Here is a 23,908-nt window from a genome sequence, read left to right as displayed (position 1 = left end):
TTGAGATGGAATAATATGAAGCCCAGAGAGGTTAAGTAATTTGCCTGAGATCACACAGCCAATTAACAAGTCAACTTAGTGAAAGAGACCAAAGAAAACCCTGGCTTCTGCATTTGCAGGGTGGTTATTCTTGCATCATAGCACTGCCTCATTGACTGGGGGGAAAAAAGCAGGTTATGTAACAATGAACATTTGATTAGTCTAATTTTGGGAAAAAAATGAATATATGTACAATTATACCAAAATAATAACATATTTGATCTCCTGGTGATGGAATTACTGATGGTTTTAGTTTTTTCTTTGTGCTTTTCTAAATTTTTCTGATTTTCTATAATCAATAGGCATATATTTTAAACTTTTATTTTAAAATAATTTTAGAGTTACTGCTATAGGCTGAATGTATCCTCCTCAAATTTATATGTTGAAACCTACTCCCCACTGTGATGATATTTGGAAGGTCATTGGGTCATGAGAATAGAGCCCTTATAAATTAAATTAGTGCCCTTATAGAAGAGACCCCTAAGAAAATCATTAGCCCTTCTTCCATGTGAGAACATAGCAAAAAGATAGCTGTCTATGAATCAAGGAAGTGGGCTCTCACCAGCTACCAAATCTACTAATTGTCTTTGGCTTTCTCAGCCTCCAGAACCTATGAGAAATAAGGCTGAAATCAGATCAGCACTGATGGAATACTCATTTGAACTCACCAGTGTCCCCACTAATATCTTCTTGCAGGTTCAAAATCCAATCCAGTTTCCCACATTGTATTTAGATGTCATGTCTCCTTAGTCTCCTACATTCTGTGACAGTTTCTCAATTTTTTTTCTTATCTTTAATGACCTCAATACTTTTAAAGAGTCCTAACTAGTTATTTGTCGAATATTCTTCAACTTGAATTTGTCTGAGGTGTTCTCAGGCTAGTTTCATGCATTTTTGACATTTCTGCAAAAAGGTCACAGAATTTGTGATGTACCCTTCTCAGTGCATCATATGAGGAATTACATGATGTCAGTATATTTTATTACTGGTTTTGTTAATTTTGATCACTTAATAAGTATCTTTTGGAAAGCTATGTTGTACTATGCAAATCATCATACTTTCACCTACTAATTTTAGTATCATAATGATTCTTATCTATAAAAGTTATTACTGTTGGGGTGCCTAGGTGGGTCAGTCAGCTAAGCATCCAACTCTTGATTTTGGCTAAGGTCATGATCTCATAGTCATGAGATTGAGCCCCGCGACAGAGCTCAATCCACACTCAGAGTGGAGCCGGCTTGGGATTCTTTCTCTCTGCCCCTCCCCCCTTCATATTTGCTCTCCTTCAAAATACATAAAAACAAAATTATTACTGTTTTGTTTCCTAATATTATTCCACATTTATTTATTAGAAATCCACTATAAGAAAGACTTGTCCCTTTGCTTCCATTTATTTATTTATTCAACTATTTTTATGTACGTGTGAACTAATATTTATTTTATTCGTGAGTTATCATTAATGATTTTGGTTTCTTAAACTGCCCCAGATTTGGCCAATCAGAGCCCCTTTAAGTTCATTCCTGTGTGCTTTAAACATGTCCCCATCCTTTTTTTCAGCACTTGTTTACTTTCTGGCATACAAGATATTCTAGAATCACCTTGTACTTTCCTCTCTTCACCTCTGGCATCAAACATTTCTCAAAGAGAAACCAAGATATGGGCACAAGATATTCCCATTGGTACCAGGGAATCATTGTTTCTAAGCCCTCCCAAGTGGATAGAGCTTGGAAATAAACAAAGTGTACTCACACATACATGCAAAAAATATCTTAATTTTTATATCTACCCCTGTCTATCTATCACTGATTTCATGTTGATACCTATGATTCTAGTCAAACTCTATAGCATTAATTTTAGTATCCCCCCTTTCCTTATTTATAACCCCTTTCTCCAACAGTGAGCGACCTTTCACTATGTACATTTATTTGTTCAAGCCTAGAATGTACATAGTTTCAGAATTTCTAGTACATGCCCTCTGAAAAAAAATAAACTTACCAACTGGAGTATAGTCTTTGTACATAATTACTTTTGTCTTTAGCTGAATCATATCCAAGTACTGCTCTTCAATGTTACTCATATTAGTTCTTTTCTTCTTTTCTCCTTTTGGAGTAGTTATATAATTAATTTGTCATACAGTTAGGTTCATTTTTATTGTTTGTATTCCATTGGGGATCTCCTCATATCCTGTTTTTTTTATAAACTTCATAAATTTATTTTGGGAGTGTGCAAAATGTACCTAAGAGAACTATATATTTTTTAAAAATACACTCAAAGAAGTGTCACTCTCTCTGATCCCTACTACCCTGTCCTGTTCTCCCATTCTTTTCATCCTGTTCACCCACCACCTACCTCTCAGTAAATAATTCAATTAGTTTCTAGTGTTTCCTGTCTGTATATCTTTTGCACAAAAGACTGATACCTATATATTTTCTTATATCTCCTTCTTTCTTACACAAGAGGTAACATGCTACAAATACCCTTTACACTTTGCTTTCTTTTTTTCTCATTTAACAGCATATCCCAAAAATCACTCCAATTCTTTTTTTTTATAGTTACATACCACTTCATTGAGTGACTATGCCACTTCCCTATGTATGCGGATTTTAATTCTTTCTAATATTTTGCAATTACAACTAATGCTGAAATGAATAAACTTGTGCAAATGTATTTACATATTGCTGGACATATATCTTCAATATCCATTCCTAGAAGTGAAACTGCTGCATCAAAAAGTAATTGAATCTGTAGTTTTGTTAGACATTGCCAAATTATCCTCAAGAACGGACATGCCAGGGGCACCTGGGTGCCTCAGTTGATTAAGCGTCTGACTTTGGCTCAGGTCATGATCTCGCAGTTTGCAAGTTCAAGCCCCACATCAGGCTCTCTGCTTTCATCATGGAGCATGAGAGCCTCTGTCCCCCTCTCTTTCTGCCCCTCCTCCACCTTCTTTCTCTCTCTCTGTCTCAAAAGTAAACATTTAAAAAATGGTCACGCAAATTTGCATTTTTGTCAGCAATATATAAGAATGCTTGTTTCAGGGAGCCTACCTGGTTCAGTTTGTAGAGCATGTGACTCTTGATTTTGGGGTCGTGAGTTAGAGCCCCACATTGGAAAAAAAGGAATACTTGTTCCTCCATCATCTTGACAACAGAATGTGCTATCTACTGGTTAATTTTCACCAATATAATGGGTGAGAAAAAGCATATACTTTGTTGGTTCAATTTGCATTTTGCTGATAATGGCTGGTGGGTTTGAATATTTTTTTTTATATGTTTAAGAGCCATTTTATATTTTTTGTGTTCATTTTTTCTCATTTTTATATCATACTTCTGGTCATTTATCTCTCAATTTTTAAGACCATAAAGAACTTAATATTTTTTCCCAGTTCATTCATTACTTTTGACCTTTTAAAAAGGTATTTCTGCCCTGCAAAATTTTTACTTAATTTTATGTAGTAAAATGTATCAACTTTTTTGCCTCTAAATTTTATTACGTATTTTTAAACATGTGCCTATTCTATACCTGAAAGACTTAGACACTACTTCAGTGCCAAGAAAAGTAAGAGCTTATTCTGGGATATCTTAAACCTGAGAGAGAGGAAGGAAGTAGAAAACTCAAGGTCTCTGCAATCAGGTGGACTTTCTTCCCACCTCGTTCACATTTGTCTTTTAGCTGTGAGCACTCTGGCAAAGTATTTAACCTTGCAGAGCTCAGTTTTTCTATAAAATGGGATGGTAAAACCAACACGGTGCTGCTCTAAGGATATGAAATGCTTATTTCAGTGCTTTGTGCTAAGGAAGTATTTATTGTTGTTGTTGTTGTTGTTGTTGTTCATATTACAACTAATTCTAAGTGATAGTTTTATGACAATCTCAAAAGATATATCTGATGTTTTGTTCCCAACATTATCTGACCAGGACTCTATCACTTCTATAAGAGCAAAGACTCTAAGAGATTTTCACCCAGTTACCTGCATGCTCATCAAAATTGTTCTCTTTACTTTCTGAAATATTTTATTTTTTGAAATGCTACATGTCTCTGTTCTATAATGCATTCAGAAAAAAACAGCGAGGATGAAAGAGTTAATATCCATAGGACACACTGAACTGGCAGATAAGAGCATCAAAATGAGTTCCAGAAAGGATCCTAATTAACCCAATTTATTATCACCTTATCTCTGCAAAACTCTTTCCTGCCCCCCAATCCAAGTTCAAAGTTTTGTGGGCTTTCCCAAAGGACACGTGTTCCGCAGAACCAGGAATCTTCAGCTGACACTGTTTATTGTCAGCACCACAAAGGTACTCATTGGAAATCCTGTTGCCAAATGTGCTCTGGCCTTAACAGGCAATTCCTTTTCAGTTTCCCTATGAAATGAAACAGATGCCCATAGGGAAGTCTGATGTCACCTTTGTTTTCAGTACCATTCAAAGCAAACACAACCAAGACTATTCCCCTAATCCTTTGGCAACTGCCTCTAAATTACTTGAACATGATGAAGTTCCCATCTACCAATAAGTTAATTAGGTGGACGTGTGTCCTTATAGAGTACAGATGTCTTGCAGGGCAAAAAGAGAGAAAGAGAGAGCGAGAGACAGAGAAAGAAGGAAAAAGAAAAAAATGTCAAAGGGCCCCATGGATGAGAATGGATTTTCTTCTACTTCAGTCGTGTTTGTTTTTCCCATTGTCTTATTCCCAAACGGGTGATTTGGACATAGTCCTCCACCACCCTTTTATAATTCCTCAATGCCTCAGGACTCATGCAACTGATAGAGGAAAAAGAGAATAGAAGAGACAAATAAAAGGCAACTAACTTTGATCGTACATCTACTACAATATGGGCACTACATTAGCTACTTAGAGATATATTTCAATGGTCCTTAGTCAAGGGGGTACCACCTTCAAGTGGCATTTGGAAAGTTTGTGTAGCCATTTTTTGTTGCCATAATAATTTAAGAATACTACTGACATTTATGGAGTATTGTGGTAGAATGAAAAAAATGAACACTTGCCCAAGTTTTCTGGCAGAGAGCCCCTAAAATGCTTGGAATCTCCTGAGTGATAAGAGTGTCTTATCTTCTAATGAGATAGCTGTTAGGCAAGGAGTAGGGAATGAGATGGGGAATGGGGGAGGCTATGGGGGCCCTAGATACCTTCAGAATGAGCGGTGGTCACCAGGAAGACCAGCCACGATGATATGGTTAGAACTTTCTGTGCCCCTCCCCTCCCCTCCCCACCTCTGGGGAGGAGAGAGGGGCTGGATATTAAACTAATTATGTCTACATAATAAAACCTCCACAAAGAAAAGAAAGAAAAAAAAAACAAAACACCTAAACAAATGGGGTTTAGAGAGCTTCCGAGTTGGCGAACATATTTCCATCCCAAAAGTGTGGCATGACCATAAAGGGCAGGGAAGCTCTGTGCCTCCCTCTACCCTAGACCTTGCCATGTGCATATCTTCCATTTGGCTGTTCGTAAATTGTATCTTTTATAACAAATTTTTAATGGTAAGTATAGTACTTTCCTGAGTTCTGTGAGTCATTCCACCAAATTATTGAGCCTGGGGTGGGGAGATGGTGGTGACTCCCCATCTGTAGTCGGTAGGGCAAAAGTGTGGGTGACTTGGGCATTCCATTTGAAGCTAGTGTCTGAAGTGGGGGAAGCCTTATGGGAATGAGCCCTTAAATGTGGGATCTGCCCTGACCCTAGATAGTTAACATCACAACTGAACAGAACTGGATATCCAGTTGGTGTTGGGAGAATTGGTTGTTGGTGCTGGAAAACAACAACAAAAGTGGGGACCAAAGATGAATCATGGTTGACATCCTTCAGTGCATGGAACAGTTCTGCAAAAGGAAGAATTGTGCCAGAGTCCACATGGCCTTCAAGGGGCTCACTAGTGCACACCTGTTTATAATTATCTGAGCCTAGAACCTGACTTCATTTGATTTACAGAGTATGTTGGCATATTTTTATATACATATAACTTTCCAGAATTGCAACTATTACGTAAACTGAGGGAAGACTGCATTTTATTTTGTGCTCCATGATACTTGAGTTGCTAATATAACACACTTGTATTGGTCTGCATTTGTACCTGACAGATATATGGTGAAAAATGTAGGTGCAAACACTGGGCCGCTTCATATTGTCTAGTGGAATTGTGCCTGAGTATTTATAAGTTATTTTATTATAAATTACTTTCCTTTTATATCTTCTTTATATCACATATGGGCATTTGGGATTTTTTATGTGTGCATATAGATTATGTTATTTATGAATTTTATTTCAGGATAGTAAAGGAGGCATTGCAAAATATTTGTAATAAAACTACCGCATTTGTTCTAGGAGGGTTGAGACTCACTGTATTATTTTATCAACTCCTTACAATGATTTTGAGAAGATCTCTTATTAGCTCCATTTTAGAGATGTAGGAATTGGAGATCAGAGTAGCTAAGTCTCTTGCCCAATGTCAGTCATGCTAGGATTCAGTTTCTTTCTAGGTCCAAAGGCCCAAATATAGCAGAAATAAAAGGACAACGGACAGAAGGATGAATTAAGGAAGGAAGATAGGGAAAGCAAAAAAGAGAGAGGCAAAAATATGGAGGAGAAAAAAATGAAAACTAATTTTCATTTCAATTGTTAAACTCAGATGACTAATCTAAATATATGTAAGAGGTTTTCACTGATATTGTTTGGAATCTGCTATACATAATATATACTAAAGATACTGAGGATACAAAAAATAATTTTTAAGTTCATGAAAAACTTGTTGTTAAGAAGAAGGAATACATTCACTTAAATAAACAAACAACATGGTCCAGGATGCGTTAAGTGGAAAAGGAGAGGGGCAGCATGATTTATTCATCTAAATGCACAGCCTAGTTTCAAGACAACCTTGCCCTTTCATGCCATAGACAAGGAATGAGAAGCTAAATGGTTATATGTTCAATGAAAACTTCATGTGGCGGGATGATAATTTTTTCCCTCCTAAGTAAAGTTTTTTCCTGTATCTGAGGTTGATCCTGGCTTTGTAAGACACAACTTACTGCCAGTTTTACTTTTCTATAGCTGATACTTGGGGGTATCCAGACTTTTACTGGAAAAAAAAATACCACATCCCAAAAAAGCAAGGATCAGTCAAGTTGCCAGTAAATGTATCATGCTTGGTGCCATATCCAAAAGCCACAGTAACCACAGGGTAGATGAGTGGCCCACTTCCTGATCCTGTCTGCTGCCATTGGTTTTCTGGGACCAGTGTTAAGGGAACTGCTTTCTCTTTGGCCCCATGGGAGTTATTTACCTTTGAAGACTCACAGGCAGAGTCAGATTTCTGTGAAGCTAAGGAAACTTAAGATTCAGGGACCTTCATTTGGGAGGGGGCACCAATATGTTTCACATGGTCACAAGCTTTAATAACATTCACTAAAGTAAGATATTGTAACTACAATTGGTTAAAGCCACTGTCTCTTTCCATTAGGGCATCCCCTCCCACCCACACCCTTTTGTGTCAAGACAGTGTTAGAGTGACAGTGTGTATTTTCAGTCCCAGCTAAGAACTTGGGATGGGATTATATTTAGTTTGGGTGTAGTGGGATATATGTTGGTGGTTCACCTTTACTTTTCTTTTCTAGATCATTGTGTTTCTTTTCCTCTATTATCTGTCTATCTATCTATCTATTATTGACATATATTGACATATTATATTAGTTTCGGGTTTACAACATAGTGATTCAATATATATTGTTACATGACTCATTTCTATACACGGTTAAGTATGGCTAACCGTACTGAGACAAAAATGGCTTCCAAGAATATTCTTTTCACTGATTATGCTGGCTAACCTTCATCACTGAGCATGTCATAAAGATACAAGGCTGGGGTTTCATGGCACTTCCAAAGTCTCAGTACCTGGCATCAGATGTTTATAGGTAATGTGGAGAAGCAAGGCATGAAATGTTTAGAGCCAGAAGTTGGTCTGTGGAAAATTCTTCCAAATCCTAGAGGTCATATATAAAAGAAAATTATGTAGGCTTTCTCAAATTTGACAATACTAAAAATTTATTGATGTTACCCATCACAACTGGCAACCAGCATGTTTGAAAAAAATACTTCTAATCTATCAAAAATAAAAGACACATTTTGAGATTAGAAGAAAGATTGAGTTATCTTTCTCTTCTTTTCCTTAGATAACATTACAAAATAATTGTCAAATAGAGTTATTCAGAATACTGATACAAAGGTGTGCCTGGGTGGCTCAGTTGGTTGAGGGTCTGACTCTTAATTTCGACTCAGATTGTGGTCCTAGAGTTGTGGGATTGAGCCCCACATCAGGGTCTGCACTGAGCATGGAGCCTGCTTGGGATTCTCTCTATCCCTCTGCCCCTCTCCTCCACTCATGTGTGCGCTGTCTCTCAAATAAGCAAACAAAATACGGATTTTGTAAGAACATTTATTTATTTGTTTATTTTGAGAGAGAGAGAGAGAGCATAAGAGTGTACAAGTTCAAGGAAGAGGCAGAGAGAGAGAGAGAGAGAGAGAGAGAGAGAGAGAGAATCCCAAACAGACTCCGTGCTGTCAGCACAGAGCCTGATGCAGGGCTCAATCTCATGAACCATGAGATTATGACCTGAGCTACTAGATTATTCATTTATTATGAAAGGATGTAACTCAGGAACAGCCAGATGGAAGAGATGCCTAAGGCAAGGTATGAGGATGGGATATGGGGCTTCCATGCCTTTTCCAGGCTCTACTTTCTCCAAATTTCCACCAACCTGGAAGCTCTTTGAAACTCATCCTTTTGGGGTTTTATGGAGGCTTCTTTCTATACACACAATTGATAAAATCATTGGCCATTGGTTCAATTCAACTTCCAGCCCTTCTCCCCTCCCTGGAAGTCAAGAGAGGCAAGACTGATATTCTAACCCTGTAATCACGAGATAGGTTCTCCTGGCAACCAGCCCCCTTTCTTAGATGCATTCCAAAAATTACCTCATAATATACAACAAGACACCTTTATTGTTCTCTTAACTTAGGAATTCCAAGAGTTTTAGGCCCTCTGTGCAGGAAATGGGGATGAGACCAAATATGCCTTTCTTATTATAAATCACAATATCACAGTGGTGTTTTGGACAATTTAGTAATAAAATTTTTATGTTCTTTTTCTGGAATTTGTGAAGCATGGATTATCGTCAGTTTTTTTTTAATGTACAGTTGGTCGAAATTCATTTTCTTATTCAAAATAAATATTTATTTTTGTACCTAACTTTTCATGAGTAATTTTATATCATTTACCTTAAAGAGGGCCTTTCAAATTGCATAAGCTTCAGGTCTCACAAGACTTGGATTCATCCCCGCTCCTGAGGCCTGTGTTAGCTATTTTCAAAGTGTTAATATGCAAAGATGGCTCATTTCATAGGGTACCAGAAAGCTAGAGCTTTAATTAATGGTGGGAGTTACAGAAGGAAAGATTTCAGGTCAATTTAAGAAAAGCATTTTATTATTCAGAGCCTTATAAAGCTGAAGACGGAAGCTATGAGGAGTAATGAGTTTCACGACAGCAGATGTATTTAAGTAAAAGCTGCACAATCATCTGGCAGTGGCCATCGTCCTGTGGGCCCACACTTGGAAGGCTGTTTGGGCATAATGAACTTTTAGGTATACTTTGATGCTGAGAGCTTCTGCTTCTTGTTTTATATACCCTTGGACCCCTCCTTGCATCCCCAGCAATGCTCTCACAGTAGAATCTTCGGGAAGGGTGGGTGGTGAAACAGGCGAGAGTAATGAGGGCAGAAAACAAGGAACACAACAATCTTTTTATGAAGAGGATCGGAAGGCTCGGAAGTGAGATTAATGCTGTGGCATGTTCAGCGGTTGAGAGGGAATCCACAGCAGACAGTTTCAAGAAACACCTTCTACAAGCTCCCTGAAGACCTAATCATGTCCTAAGGGAAAGGCCCAGCTTCTCACTAATGGTGGAGGCAGTTGCTTTGCCATTAACCTTTTCAAAGGGTCACTTCCACACTATGAGCCCAACATGCCACCCAGAAAATGTAACTGAACATCAGTTTTGCTTTTCCTCTTGCTTAACTATTTTAAATGTCCTTGAACTGCATTTCTCCACCAGGCTTAATTTTATGGATTGTGGATTACATTTACTGCTCAGCACTTCTTGCTCAACCCTGGACAATCGCAGACCTACTGAGTTGTTAACTCACATGGTCAGCATTAATGTCTGAGACTAGTTATACCAAATGACCGTAGCATAGTGTGATTAACACCTGGCCTTAGAGCATCCCAATGAAATCAGCACTTTGCTTCTTCTTTTTCACCCAGCACAAACCCAGGAGGAATGTACAAGTAATGGCTTGGGTTAACTGTGCTTATCTCCCAAAGAGTTCAAATTTTTACCCCAATCTTACTAGATGCCTTATCTTGGAAAACCGTATTTGAAAGCTGCAGGATGGCCACTTCTCCATTCCTGCATGCAGGTTGCAAGATTCCAGAGAAAGATGTGACTTCTTCATTATCACACAGAGTCAGTAGGTTTTCCTGTTCTTTCTTTTCCCCCACTAGCCCAAGTTACTTGGTTAGGAGAATTCCAAAAGGTTGTTGTGGAAGCTACCAAAAGCTTTAGAATCACAGAATCTTGAACTTGAAAAAGACCTAAAAAGTCATTTATTATTTGCATCTTTCCATCTCAAATAGAGGTGACAGAACCTGCTGCATGTATGACCTGTGGCCAAAGCCACCTTATCTACTGATCAGGTTAGAAGTCCACTACTGTCAGATGAATGCAGCCCAGAGGGCGGAGCATAGTGAGGGTACCTGCTCTCCGAGGGCACACGAGATCATTACCAAAGGGTTCCCGGTTCAGTGTTAATAACTTCGTCAACTTTTCTGGGTCTTTTTCTCATTTTGCCAGCCCCATTCAGTGTCGATTGTCGTTCTGTGAAAGTCTGACATATGTCAGGATGCTCAGGTTAAGAATGTCAGCAATTCTATTTAGGAGGAGGACAATCTGCAGCTGCTGAGAGTAGGAAGAAAATTCTGAAATGTCCTCTCTTGGTTCACTTAACCATCCCTCCCACTGCTCCTGTGAAAGGGAGGTTGACAAATTCCTGATATCAAAACCAGCTGTCAGAACAACATAGGGTAATAGCTGTCCTTGTCAAATGCACCAATTAATTCACCTGACTGACAATGCTAGGATAATTGATAGACTCCACAATCTGGCTGAGTAATGAAAGTCAAAGGCATTACTAAGTCCATTTCACCCCCTAACAGGTCCTGTAGTGGAACTGGGGCTGTCAGGGCTGGAAAATATTAATAAACCTCTGCAAAAACTAGAGCTTGATTTTTAAAAGTATGTGTGTAGGCATGGGGAGGGAGTTTCCTTAATCAACTGTATCTGTTACTTTGTGACCAATTCCTAAAAATATTACCAGAAAATGCTCAATTCCTAAAAATATTACCATGGTAGATAAGTAAACATTCTACTGATTTATTCTAAGGTCTGTTTGCCATCACTGCTTGGGCCTGCCATTTAAGACTGCAGTAGCTGAGGGGTGTCTGGGTGGCTCAGTCACTTAGGCTTCAGACTCTTGATTTCAGCTCAGGTCATGATCTCACAGTTCATGAGTTCAAGCCCCACATTGGGCTCTGGGATGATACTGTGGAGCCTACTTGGAATTCTGTCTCCTTCCCTCTTTGCCCTTCCTCCATTTGCTCTTTGTATCTCAAAATAAATAAAAATAAACTTAAAAAAAAAAGACTGTGGTAGCCTGGACCTTTCTGCACTATTTACTCACTTTGCTTAAAATAGAAAATACAAGTCTGGATCAACAGAAGTATCCCCAAAAGACTGGGTAGAAAATATTCCTTATTCTTGTGGCTGGATAATCCAAAGACTACCATGCCATGAGAAAACTCTCATGGTGAGAGATCTCTGCTGAACATATGGTGATATAAAATGTGGAATTCCAGGGTGACAGTCACAATTAAATCATTCTGGCAGGGAGGACCAGGGAAATTAAATGCCTGGTAGATTCCCTAGGAAGGTCAGAGGGTCATTTCCAAGGAAGTCAGCTAAAGAGAGGCAAGTAGGTACACTAGTTCTGAACAGGCAAGGTGTCAAATAGAAGAGTCATAAGATCTATGCCTGTGAACAAGGTTGAACTCTGGTCTGTGCGTTCTAATTTTGCGATGTTTCTTATACTAAGGTATACTATTTGCTGAGCAAGGACCATCATCAGCCCACAAGTAATAGTGATAACAAATATTGAACACTTGCTATGTTCAGGCACTTTGCTTATATTTTATGTATATTAGGTCATTTACTTCTCACAACAACCTTATGAGACAGATGTAAGCGAAGGCACATTTTCAATGTTCATAGACTTCTAGCCTAACAGAAAGACACCTGTGATCTCCATCTCAATTTTCCCCCAATTCCTCCCTCCCAAAGAGGAAGGATTCTTTCTTGCTGGTAAAGGGACGAAATACTGATATAATTATTAAAATACTGATAGAAGGGTAGAAGAATGCCTTGCTGCTGATGGGGGGTGTGGGGTTAGATTTTCAGGAGTACATGAGGAGACAGGCTTAGAGCAACTGTGGGAGTAAACTAAGTGGGTGGGAGAGTATAAGAAATGAATAAATACTGCTGTGAACCAAGTATTTAAATTGTCTATAACATCTTCTGAGGAAAGCCAGCGAACACTGGAATAACCTTTCAACTACTTTTGGGCTGTTGAAATCAATATGTGACATTACTCTGAGATAGAACTACATGATCTGTGAGTTCATTTGCATTAGGATATAAATATTACCCATTGAAAGACAAGGATATTGGAACTCAGAGAAATTACATAATTCACCCCAAGCTTTCAGTACACATTTGTGGAACTGTGATTTAGCAGCACAGACGAAACTACCCATTTTTGCATTCCTTCCCATGATATTCTGGAAGAGTTCCATATTCAAGGATTGTCCTTGGCCAATTACACCAAATCCCTTAAGCCTCAACTCACAATTTAACTGCTTTTCTCTCCGTAATAATACTTTCAAACACAGAGTGCTTACTATGTGATAGGCTACGCCAAACACTCGACTTGTGTTTTCTCATTTCATCCTCGTGTGACCCCCTGAGGCAGGTATCATTGTCTCCAGTGCACAGAAGAGAACACTGAAGGTGCAAGAGATCAAGTGAGTTGCCCATGGTTGCACAGCTAGCAGATAGCCAAGTCCAAAGTTGAACCCAGCTCTGTCTAAATGCAAGCCTCTCCTCCCTCTGTTTCCCTGAGATTACTGTGTTGCTTCAGGTAAATGCAAATTGTCTGTTGAGAGTGGGAGGATCTCGAATCTTGCTCAGAAACACTTGAGGCATCCTTCTCACCTCTGCCTGTTTTCTTTCTGACTGTTTGGGTTGTCTGTTCGTCTACAATGTCTACACCATTTGAACAAGCTATGTATGTGCAGGAAAGAAATGTCAGGCAAAAGAGCGAGCAGTGAATCCCAGGCAGGCTGGGGCACAGGGGATCTGGCATTGGGAATTAGCTTCCCTGGAACAGCCTGATCCATAAGCTGGGATTTGTCTACGCAGTCAGCCTTCAACTTGGATTTGTCTGAATCAGGAAGATTTGTTTTCTTCTGTAGTAACGTGAGGTTCAGAGTGAGTTCAGGTAATCTTGGTTCACCTTGATTATGATCCTTATGACCATGTTTCTCAAACTACCTACCTAAGAAAACACCAGCATAGATTTGTGTGGTGTCTTCCAATGGGAATAGTTTCTCTTGAAAAGTAAAACATTTTTCTTCATTTCTATATTTCCTCTTGAGTGAAGTTGTTTAATGGAAAAAATAAAAGATACAATGAAAGAAAGGAAAACGAAAGGAAGAAAAAAGGAAGAAAGGTCCTGTCCTGATTTTTTGACCCAAGGATAATGAGGATGAGCTCTCCTAATTGGACCTTGTGTCAGTGAAAAGTAGATACTTGGTGCCCACTAAAGTCATCCTTCTTCTCCCCTATCATCCCAAAGTCAAGAGGCTTTCATTTCATTTCATTTCATTTCATTTCATTTCATTTTTACATTGGCCAACTGAAGCTGTCGTGTTCAGGAGCTAAATGTGTTGTCCTGTGTGGGCATCACATCCATCAATTAATGTTTCTGCCTTCTGTGCTAAAGGAATTATCTCCAAGTTCATCTTGATGAATTTTTCTCTCTACCTCATTACCCAAGCTAGATACAGCAGAGACTTTTCATGTTTAATGGCAACCATCTTACATACATTCTGATTCTTTTGAATGCACACATGCCTATTTATAGAGGCCCATGAGCATCCATTGACTATTTATGCATTAAAGACCCTTAAATTACAACAACCATACAAGTCCCTTGTAAAATAAAATCGAACATTATAGAAGTGTTTTCGAAAAGTGAAAATCCCAGAATAGAATTCCTTTTCAATGAATAATCAAGAGTAGAATCACACTATATATATACTGCAATTTAATTTTTTTTTCACTTACTTTATTTCAAATCTGAATACATAGTAATAAGATGGACATTAATAACTGTTAAACTCTCCCATTTTTAGAGTTTATTTAACTTTTACAGCACATTCACATTTAATTTCTTAGTTGTTCCTCATACGGACCTATGAGATTTTATTAGAGAAGACCCTCAGCCACTAAGATTCCTGAGGTAAATTCCTTATGTATTTCTCTGTGTTTATTATATTCTTGCTCTTTCAGTAGAATGCAAGCTCCGTGAGGGCAAGAGACCCGGTTTGTCTATGTCAGGACTATTTCCCCCTGGTATATAGTAAGTGGTCAATAAATATTTGTGTACAAATAAACAACAAATAATTTATTTGAAATAGCTCTATCTTCTGGATAATTGAGTTTGGGTTTTTAAAAATGTAAATGAACTCATTGCCGAAATATATAAAAGGCTTTCTCACCTTCTTAACTGAAGCATATTGTCCATAATTTAGCTATTTTGGAGAGGTACAGATCATTGTTATATCATTGTTAATTACTTTGTTATGTATCATACTACCATGATTTTAAGGCCCTTTGCCTCTACCCTAAGAGACTTAGACATTCGTTTAATTCTGCTTGGCTTTATGAATTTTCTGACTTTAAAAAAATCAGTAACAATTGATAATATCAATTTTATTTCAGCGAGCATCTACTTCAAGTACCTAAAATATGCTAGATTTCATCATAAGTACAAAAAAACAAAGATACAGTTCTAAGGCACAATATCATGTAATCATAGTTCCTGGATGTCAGTACACAGGAATCCTTCTCATTTTGTATTTGCTTCTGCTATGTAATGCTATGTATGTGGTAAATTTAGGAACGGAAAACCAAGTGCGTTAGCAATGTGTGTAAAGTATGAGAAAACAAGTGTAGAAATAAGGTATCTCCAATTTGTATTGTTAGGAGATTTTGTATGTGGATTGTAGAAGATCTAGCCTGATGCTTATGGAAGGGTTTTTGTTTTTTAATTGCATTTGATTTTCAATCATGTATAGGGGACCTAGGTTCTTTGTAGAGAGGTATTACTCTATGCTCGTACAACAGAAATGAAACTGAAATCTGAAAGAATAAATTTCTCGTCTAAGCTTTTATTGCTTGTTAGAAGCAGAGCCAGAACCAAACTTCACCTTTCTTAATCACTCATTCTATAGATTTCCTACCGGACCACAGACTCACAAGAATTTGTTACATGGGGCACCTGGGTGGCTCAGTAGGTTGAGTGTCTGACTCTTAATTTCAGCTCAGGTCATGATCTCATAGTTCATGGGATCGAGCTTTTAGCACCGAGCCTGCTTTGGGATTCTCTTTTTCCTCTCTCTTTGCCCACCCCCGCCCCCCAACTCATGTCCTCTCTCTCTCAAAATAAATAAATAATCACTGAAAAAATTTAAAAAAAACAGCAATAGGACATAGTAGCCAATTCAAAAGATAATCAGGTATAATCTCTTGCTATTCTCAAATCTTAAGCTTTTATAGTTGCTCTAGATACTTGCTTGGTGGAGCAAAGCACCAAGCCCATAGAGAACACAATGTCGACACAGCTTTACAGCTAATCTTCAGCACAGGCTTTTCTTGGGCTTCTTGCTTATATTAGTTTCCAGAGCCAGGTCACTTGTGGATCAGGCCTTCTACTGTCTTGGGTGTTTGAATTTTCATGATAGTTGGTGACATTTGTGTTGACGATGCTGTGAAGGGTCTTCATGCAAGTGCACTATTACTAGCCAGAAGGACCTTCCCGACATATAAATGAAATCATGTCCTTTGACTACTTAAACCTTTCACTGTCTTCCTATAGCAATTAGAATGAAATCCTAAATTGAAATTTGCTAAGAGAGTAGAACTGAAATGTTCTCACCTATATGTGTGTATGTGTGTGTGTGTGTGTGTGCGCCTGCATGCACGTGTGTGTGTGCGTGTGTGCACGTGTGTGATGATGGATGTTTTAATTAACTAGTTGGGAGGAATCCTTTCACAATGCAAATGTGTATTAAATCACCGCAGTATAAGCTTTAAATATCTTACAGTTTGATTTGTCAGTTACACCTCAATAAGGCTGAAAAAAAAAACAAAAAACCAAAAAACAAACAATTCGAACTCTTACCAGAGCCTGCAAGGACTTGAGTGATTTGGCTCTTGCCCCAGTCCCTCACCCTCTGCTCACCAATTACGGCCACACTGGCCTCTTTTTCTGCCTCTCTCTTACTGGAAGCTCAAAGCTCTGCATTTGCTGTTTCTTCTGCCTGAGCATTTCCAGATCTTCACGTGCCTGCCTCATTCTCATTGCTTAGGTTTTCACCCAAATGTTTTCCCATCAGAGACTCTTTAATGTCACCCACCCACCCTACCCTGTCAGTCATCTTCTATCCTATCACTTGGTTATTGTCTTCATAGCATGTATCACAATTTGAAATTATTTTTTAAATTTACATTTTATTTTCTTTCCTCACCCAAAGAATAGGAGTTCCATAGGGGCAAGGACTTTTAGATTTTCATTTACTGTTGTTTTCCCCAAAAGCCTAGGATAGTGCCTAGCACATATAGAAGTTCAGGATTCGGTTGTTGAATAAATGAATAAAGAGCTCACAGATTAGATGAACATGGACCTCTCATCACTGCTCAAGTGTGTGTTATGCTCTCAAACTCATTCACAACAGCCAAGCCCTTCTGACTGTGGTAGATTTATAGTCAATAATTCTTGCCCACACTCATACCAGTAGGATCATTATAGAGTCCATATTAATAAATGTGTTTACACGTCGTATATAATGACTGCAGAAGCAACAATAATAATCATAACTATTATTATTATTATCAACATGCATTGAGTTCGTGCCAAATGTTGGAAACAACACTTGCCTCACATTATTTCTAATCCTCACCACAGCCCTACAAAGTAAGTGTAGAATCCATGTTTTCCAGCATAGAAAGCAAGGGTATGCATTCATTATGTCTCAAACCTATCTGCAGACTCCCACATTCCTCTCAACATGGACAGGAATGCTTATTAATAAACTCCTACTCCGAACAGATATTCTGTTAGGGACTGGGGTCTTGGGGAGGGATAGGAAATGAGGGTGGCCTCAGTGCTGCTGGCACACATGGAGCTGGAGAGGCACTGTCCTCATGCTCTGTACCAGCCAGAAAAGAAACTGAGCAGTGGGATGGAGCAGGGTGTGGGAGTGACCCCCATAACAACTAAGGGTTAATTAATTTCCTGCTTGGGGGGAAATAATCAAGAGTATGATAAGCATGCCAGGTTGTTTGAGATTCTGCCTGCACAATCCTATCCCCTTTTTTCTTATAGTGAACACTTCTAGCAGATACCCATCTGCAAACGAAATTTCCACGGTGCCCCCTCCTGTCCAGCTCTCCACTGCACTTCACTCTGTGACAGTGATGGCCCTCACTCCAAACAAATGCCCAGATCTGGCCCCTTCAGAATTCAGAGTTGGGGACCAATGGGGGAGGGGCAGCCATGTCGTGTCCTTGGCAGATGCCCGACATTGACATGGTGGGGAGGGCTTTGTGGGAGGAAGGTGGGAGCTGGGGTGTGCCCAGCTGGAAGCCGCCCGTAATTTAACACTCACAGATGGAGACTGAGGGTGATATGATACCCCCAGCTGTCTGCCACTGCCGCCTTCAAGGCCCCCTTCGGCTGCCTGGGACTCGGGATGCTTTAGGAAGGGCCTTGTGCGGGCGGGGGCAGCCTAATAAAGCAGCTGGTCTATTAGAAGATAAGCTTTGTGGAGAATCACACAATCATTCCGAATCCCCCTAATCCCAAACTTTATTGCCCTAGATAATAAGCTTTGGTGGCGACGCTCCATTGAAATATGGAATTGTCTGCAGGCTGGAGGCACCTGCTGTGTCACTCAGCTCCGGGGGGGCGGCAACTGCCTTGAACACAATTCAGGGGCAGGTGCACGGCTCCCGCCTGGGCTCCAGGAGGGAGGGAGGGGGACAGTGGAGGGAGCCAGTCGCGCTCCCACGAAGGGCTGCAAATACTCTGTTCCCAGGAAGCCTGGCTTAGGCCTGAGAATGTTGTCCCTGAGGCTTGTGTATTAAGCGGTTTGGGCGCTTGAGAAAGAAGGTGCAGGAAGGAGCATTTGTTTGTTGGGGATGCTGAGGCTTAGAGAAGGAACCAGCTCTGTCTGCAAACCTCTGTGGTCAGTGGATGATCAGTCTCTCTCTTCCTCCTGCAATTCCTTCTTGAAGTTGCCCCTTAGGCCCACCTTGCCACAGGCTGTTTCCTCTTCTGGCAGTTATCTTCTTCCTCCTTCCCTACATGTCCACCCGGTGAGCTTCCCTGTCTCTTCCTCCATGATGCCATCTGTGTCCCCACCGAAGAGAATTGTGTGTCTTCTCCTATGTGTCTCTCTAATTCTTGATTCACTTCAGCATTGTATCCCACACAACAATTAATCAAATAATCAATTAATTTCTTCTATTCCTGTTTCTTCCACTACACTAGGGCATCTTTAAGGAGGCAAGGATCATATCTGATTCATCTTGTCCTCAGAATCTTTGGAGATGTTCAGAAAGCATCCAAAAAAAAAAAAAAAGGGAAAAAGAAGGAGGAGGAGGAGGAGGAGGACGAGGAGGACAAGGAGAAGAGAGGGGGAGGAAAGAGATGAAGAAACAGAAAAAAGAAAAGGAAAAAAAAGACTAGAAGCAACCTAAATGCACATAAAGTGAATCCTATATGGCCACTGAAAATAATGAGGCAGATCTAAGCATACTCACAAGGAATGAGGTTCAAAGCACATTGTCAAGTGAAAATAATGCAAAATGTAAACAGTGCCAAGAATGTTATCTTATGTTAAAAAATAATAATGATGATAATAATGGTTGTCTCTGGAAAGTATACATGGAAAGGGGTCAAGATGAGTAGAAGGGAGACGTAGTTTACCCTTTAGCCCCTCTTGTAAACCTGAAATTTTTAGCATATGTGGATATTGCCTTTTGAAAGAGTAAAAATAAATAGACTCACGTGTAGAAAGATAGTTGCTGAATGCACAAACAACCTGTTCATGCTCAGGTCTGTGTTACTCCTCTTATTCATTTTCCAAACATGATCTAAACGGTGGGATGTGTCTACCCAAAGGCATGTGTAGCCTGTTCAGTTCCCTGAATGCAGATGAACATTTTGGGCTGAACAGGAATTGTCAGTTGCCATCAATGAGCTAGAAAGCTATGGATGAGAAGCTTGGAAGGCCTGATGCAGGAACTCAATGCCTGCTCCAGAATGTTCAACTATGGATGGGAAACAACCAAACTGGCCTTTGAGGAACCTCTTAGGAATAATAGATCTGACAGGAAACATGTTTAAAGAAACCTGTCAACTTTTCCTAATTGTTCTGATTAGGACAAAAATGTTCAAATTCCCCTGATGAACATATTCTTTCTTGCTTCTCCTTTCCTTCCCACCTCCCTTCCTCTCTGTCCCTCAACTACAGTTACAGATGCCCTTTCTAGAAGGTCTGCCCTCCCTCAGATGAACATGACCTAAGTTATTTGAATCCATCTCTGATGGTGTATTGATTACTTCCCCATCCCCATAAACAGCCCTTTGGCAACTCTCCAGGGGACTGCCTGCACTAGATTAAATTAAGAGCAATCTTGGCTTTTAACAGGGCCTCTCCACCAAGCAGTTGCTTTGTAGGAGTGATTCATGAGTTTAGTTAATGATCCTAATGGCCTCTAATAAGACTGATCCCTCCTTGCAACATAGTCTCTGGGCTATATAGACTGGATTTAAGGAAACTTCATTAAGGATGGGTATATTCCCAAATACTACAGATAGAATATCAGAACAAAAATAGCGTGTGTGGTCACTTGCAGAACCAGACTGAGAACTCGACTCAGGCGGAAATGGCAAATTCTCATCTTTGAAAATGGCATCCTGGAGATTACCTATTCTTTGTGGATTAATGTGGCAGTAGAGTTCTTTTGGTCCCCCTGCTAAACTGCTATGCCAGCTTTTGCTTCTGTGTTCTCATCAAATGTGTGGCTGTGGTTATGACGTACAGAAATTCAGGTATTCCTTGCTTCCTTTCCTCTGGTGGGATTTAGATTTTAAATAATTCTCAATTAGCTAATGAACAATTTAGGAATCTTTAATGGCTTCATTTAAGTATCCCGTGATGCATTTTGCCCCACAATCCTCTGTTTCTCTAGAAAGAAAAAAACATACTGCTTTTCTGTGACCTTTCTGCTGATGTTAGTCACGTTGATCTGCCTCACATAGCATCTGAGAGGCTAAGGCAGGTGTGGCTGGCTTTTTGGTAACTGACATGGGTAGATAGGGTGCCCTTAGTTTTAGGAATTCCATAAATTATCTTCTTCCCAAAGGTAGGAGAGTATAGCACAGTGAACGTTTGGGGCATTGGGTAAACCTTAATGGCCAAATATACAGAGCTCCCAGATCCATCAGCACACAAAATGCCCAAGCCACTAAAAAATCTTCCTATGCCCCAGATCATCTACCTTTTAGGGAAACATCCTATGTCATTTATTCAAGTACAATGGTTCACATTAAATATATTTTGTGTATCATTGTGAGTGTTGAAATGCAAGTAGCCAGTTGACATGTTATTACATTTTCAGATATTCAACTATTTATTGGTTTTAATTTTCCACTTTAAAAAATTTATTATTATTATTATTTTTAAGTTTATTTATTTATTTTGAGAGAGAGAGAGAAAACATGAGTAGGCTCTGTGCTGTCTGTGCAGAGCCCAACTTGGGGCTCGATCCCATGAACTGTGAGATCATGATCTGAGCAGATATCAAAAGTTGGACACTCAGCCAACTGAGCCATCCAGACACCCTGAATTTCCACTTAAAAAAAACCAAAACCATATATATATATATATATATGAACAATGTTTTTCAGATCTCAAACACTGTCAATCTAATAGTCTGGGTGCCTATGTGGCCCAAAGGATAAGAGAGCCCTGAAACCATCCTTTGTTCCCTGGAGGAGCTTATGGTAATGAAGGCAGGATTCTGGAGGGCTTCATTTCATTGAGTGAACAGTGGCAACCTTTGGAGCGTTCCAGAGAAGTGTGTTAACCAAGGGTGCACCCTTCCATTGCTCTGAACTTCAAAGGAACACTGTTTCAGTTAATCTTTGCTGTGTGACAAACCACTTCAAAATGTGGCTAAAACAATGATTTATTATTTTTCATGACTCCGTGAATTAGCTCCAAGGTTTCTGCCTGGGTTCACTCAAGCAGCTGCACTTGGCCAAAGGGTCAGCTGGGCTCAAAGAAAAGACGGTAGTGCACCTGGCATGTGTGGCAGTGGGTGCTGGCTGTTGGCTGGGATGCCTCACTTCTCTCCCATTTGACACCTCATCTTCAGTAAGTTAGATCAGCTTCTCTGTATGGTGGCCTCTGGGCAGCATTCAAAGACGGTGGAAGTGGATTGGTCCCAGTAAGTCACAACCCCAGTCCAGAATCAAGGGGTGGAGAGATAGACTCTCCTCCTGGACAGTGGAGGGTGCAAAATTATAGGACAAAGGGGCCCGGACGCTGGAATGGAAGGAATTCGCAGCCATTAAGCAACATACCACAGCCATGTCACACAAGGACTGCAGGTCCCAGAAGCTAGGGAGAGAATGTCTACACCCTGCTCAAATAAGCATTCCATTCTTTTTCTTGAGCTGCTGCCGCACCCTGCAGAAAGACTGCAGATCAGTCCTTAGGTTCCTCACCGAGGAAGTGTGGAATAGGTGCTTCACTTTATCTGTCAGGGGAGGTACCATGGCACCTAACAAAACAGCAGAGAAGAGTAGGTTCTCCAATCAAAATGCTGGGTTTGAATTCTGGCTCTACCATGCACTGGCTGTCATATATAAACAAGAGACATAAACTCTCTAGGCTTCAGCTTCTTTCTCTGTAAAATGGGATGATAACGGAATCTTTTTTTTTAAGTTTATTTATTTATTTTGAGGGAGACAGGGACAGCACGGGGGCGGGGGGCAGAGAGAGAAGGATAGAGAGAATCCCAAGCAGGCTCCCTGCTTCCAGCGCAGAGCTTGATGTGGGGCTCAAACTCATGAATCCAAGAGCTCACAACCCGAGCCGAATCCAAGAGTAGGGCACTTAACTGGCTGAGCCACATAGGCGCCCCAATAATTGAATATTTTTTTATTTTTAATTATGTGTATATGTGTGTTCTGTGTAGATTCAATGAGGAATGTCATTTTGCTTCGATATCTGATACTTGTTTAGTCATAAGTATTATTTCTCATTATTTCTCAAAGAGACAGAATTCCAATTACAGAGAGTTGTCTGAAATAAATATCTTAATATATATTTCCAGAATCTAAAAGAACAAAGAAAAATTCAACGTCCCCAGTTACCCTGACATTTAAAACCCTACTGTTGTGCTGGAAGGTGGGCCGGGGAGTAGTGTGAAAAGGGTCCACGTATTATAGTCGGACCAAACTGCGTTCTAATGCTGACTCTGCCAGTCACTCACTGTGTAATCCTGAGCAAAATACTTACCTCTCTGAGTCTCAATTTCCTCACCTGCAAAGTACTCTTAATAATAGAATATACAATTACAGCAAAGGAGTAGATGTGAGAATTCAGATAATTTAGGCAAAGCAACTGGAACACAGTAGGTGTTCAAAATATACTCGTTCTCTTCCCTCCAGTTTTTGAATTTCTAATTTGCCACTTGAGTTCAAATAACAAGTTCAACAATATTTTTTGAGTGCTGGCATGTAGAAGATCAGACTTGACTTCAAAAGTTTTTTTGTTTGATTTTGGGGTCTTTGCCAGAGGCCAAAAAAGAAGCAGCTTCTCCTCTCTTGAAATGTTAAATATGTTTTGTCCTATTGACAGTTCTCTCTGCTCTGCCCCTTTAAGGAAAAGACCCTGAATGTGCTACTCACCCCATTAGTGCTAAAGGCTGTGAGTTTTTCAGTTCTACTGAACTCTGCATGACCCTCGCAGACAATAATTGCTTTAACATAGGGTTAGACAACAGCAACAAACTTGTCTAAAAATAAGCCAGAGCTTAAAATACAACTTAACCTGGGAGATTTAAGTAGGTAAAGAAGATGGCTTCTCTCTGGAATTGCTTCTTGATTAATCACCCCATCTGAGGCTGTTGGAAAAATGACAGTTTTCAAACAGGGCTTTAAATGTCTACCGTTCTACTTTTCCACACTGGCAGGGAGCCAGTCCCTGCAAGCTCTTGGTTCTTAAAGGGGACGGGTTCTTTTGGATTTTCCTGAGCTATAGTTCAGAAGAGAGTAGGATAGTAATGGACAAACTGATGGGAGTTTTCATGCTTTTCATTGAAGGTCTG

The sequence above is a fragment of the Acinonyx jubatus genome, chromosome D1, assembly GCF_027475565.1.
Source record: "Acinonyx jubatus isolate Ajub_Pintada_27869175 chromosome D1, VMU_Ajub_asm_v1.0, whole genome shotgun sequence".
Classification (NCBI taxonomy): domain Eukaryota; kingdom Metazoa; phylum Chordata; class Mammalia; order Carnivora; family Felidae; genus Acinonyx; species Acinonyx jubatus.
This window is presented reverse-complemented; position numbering follows the sequence as displayed.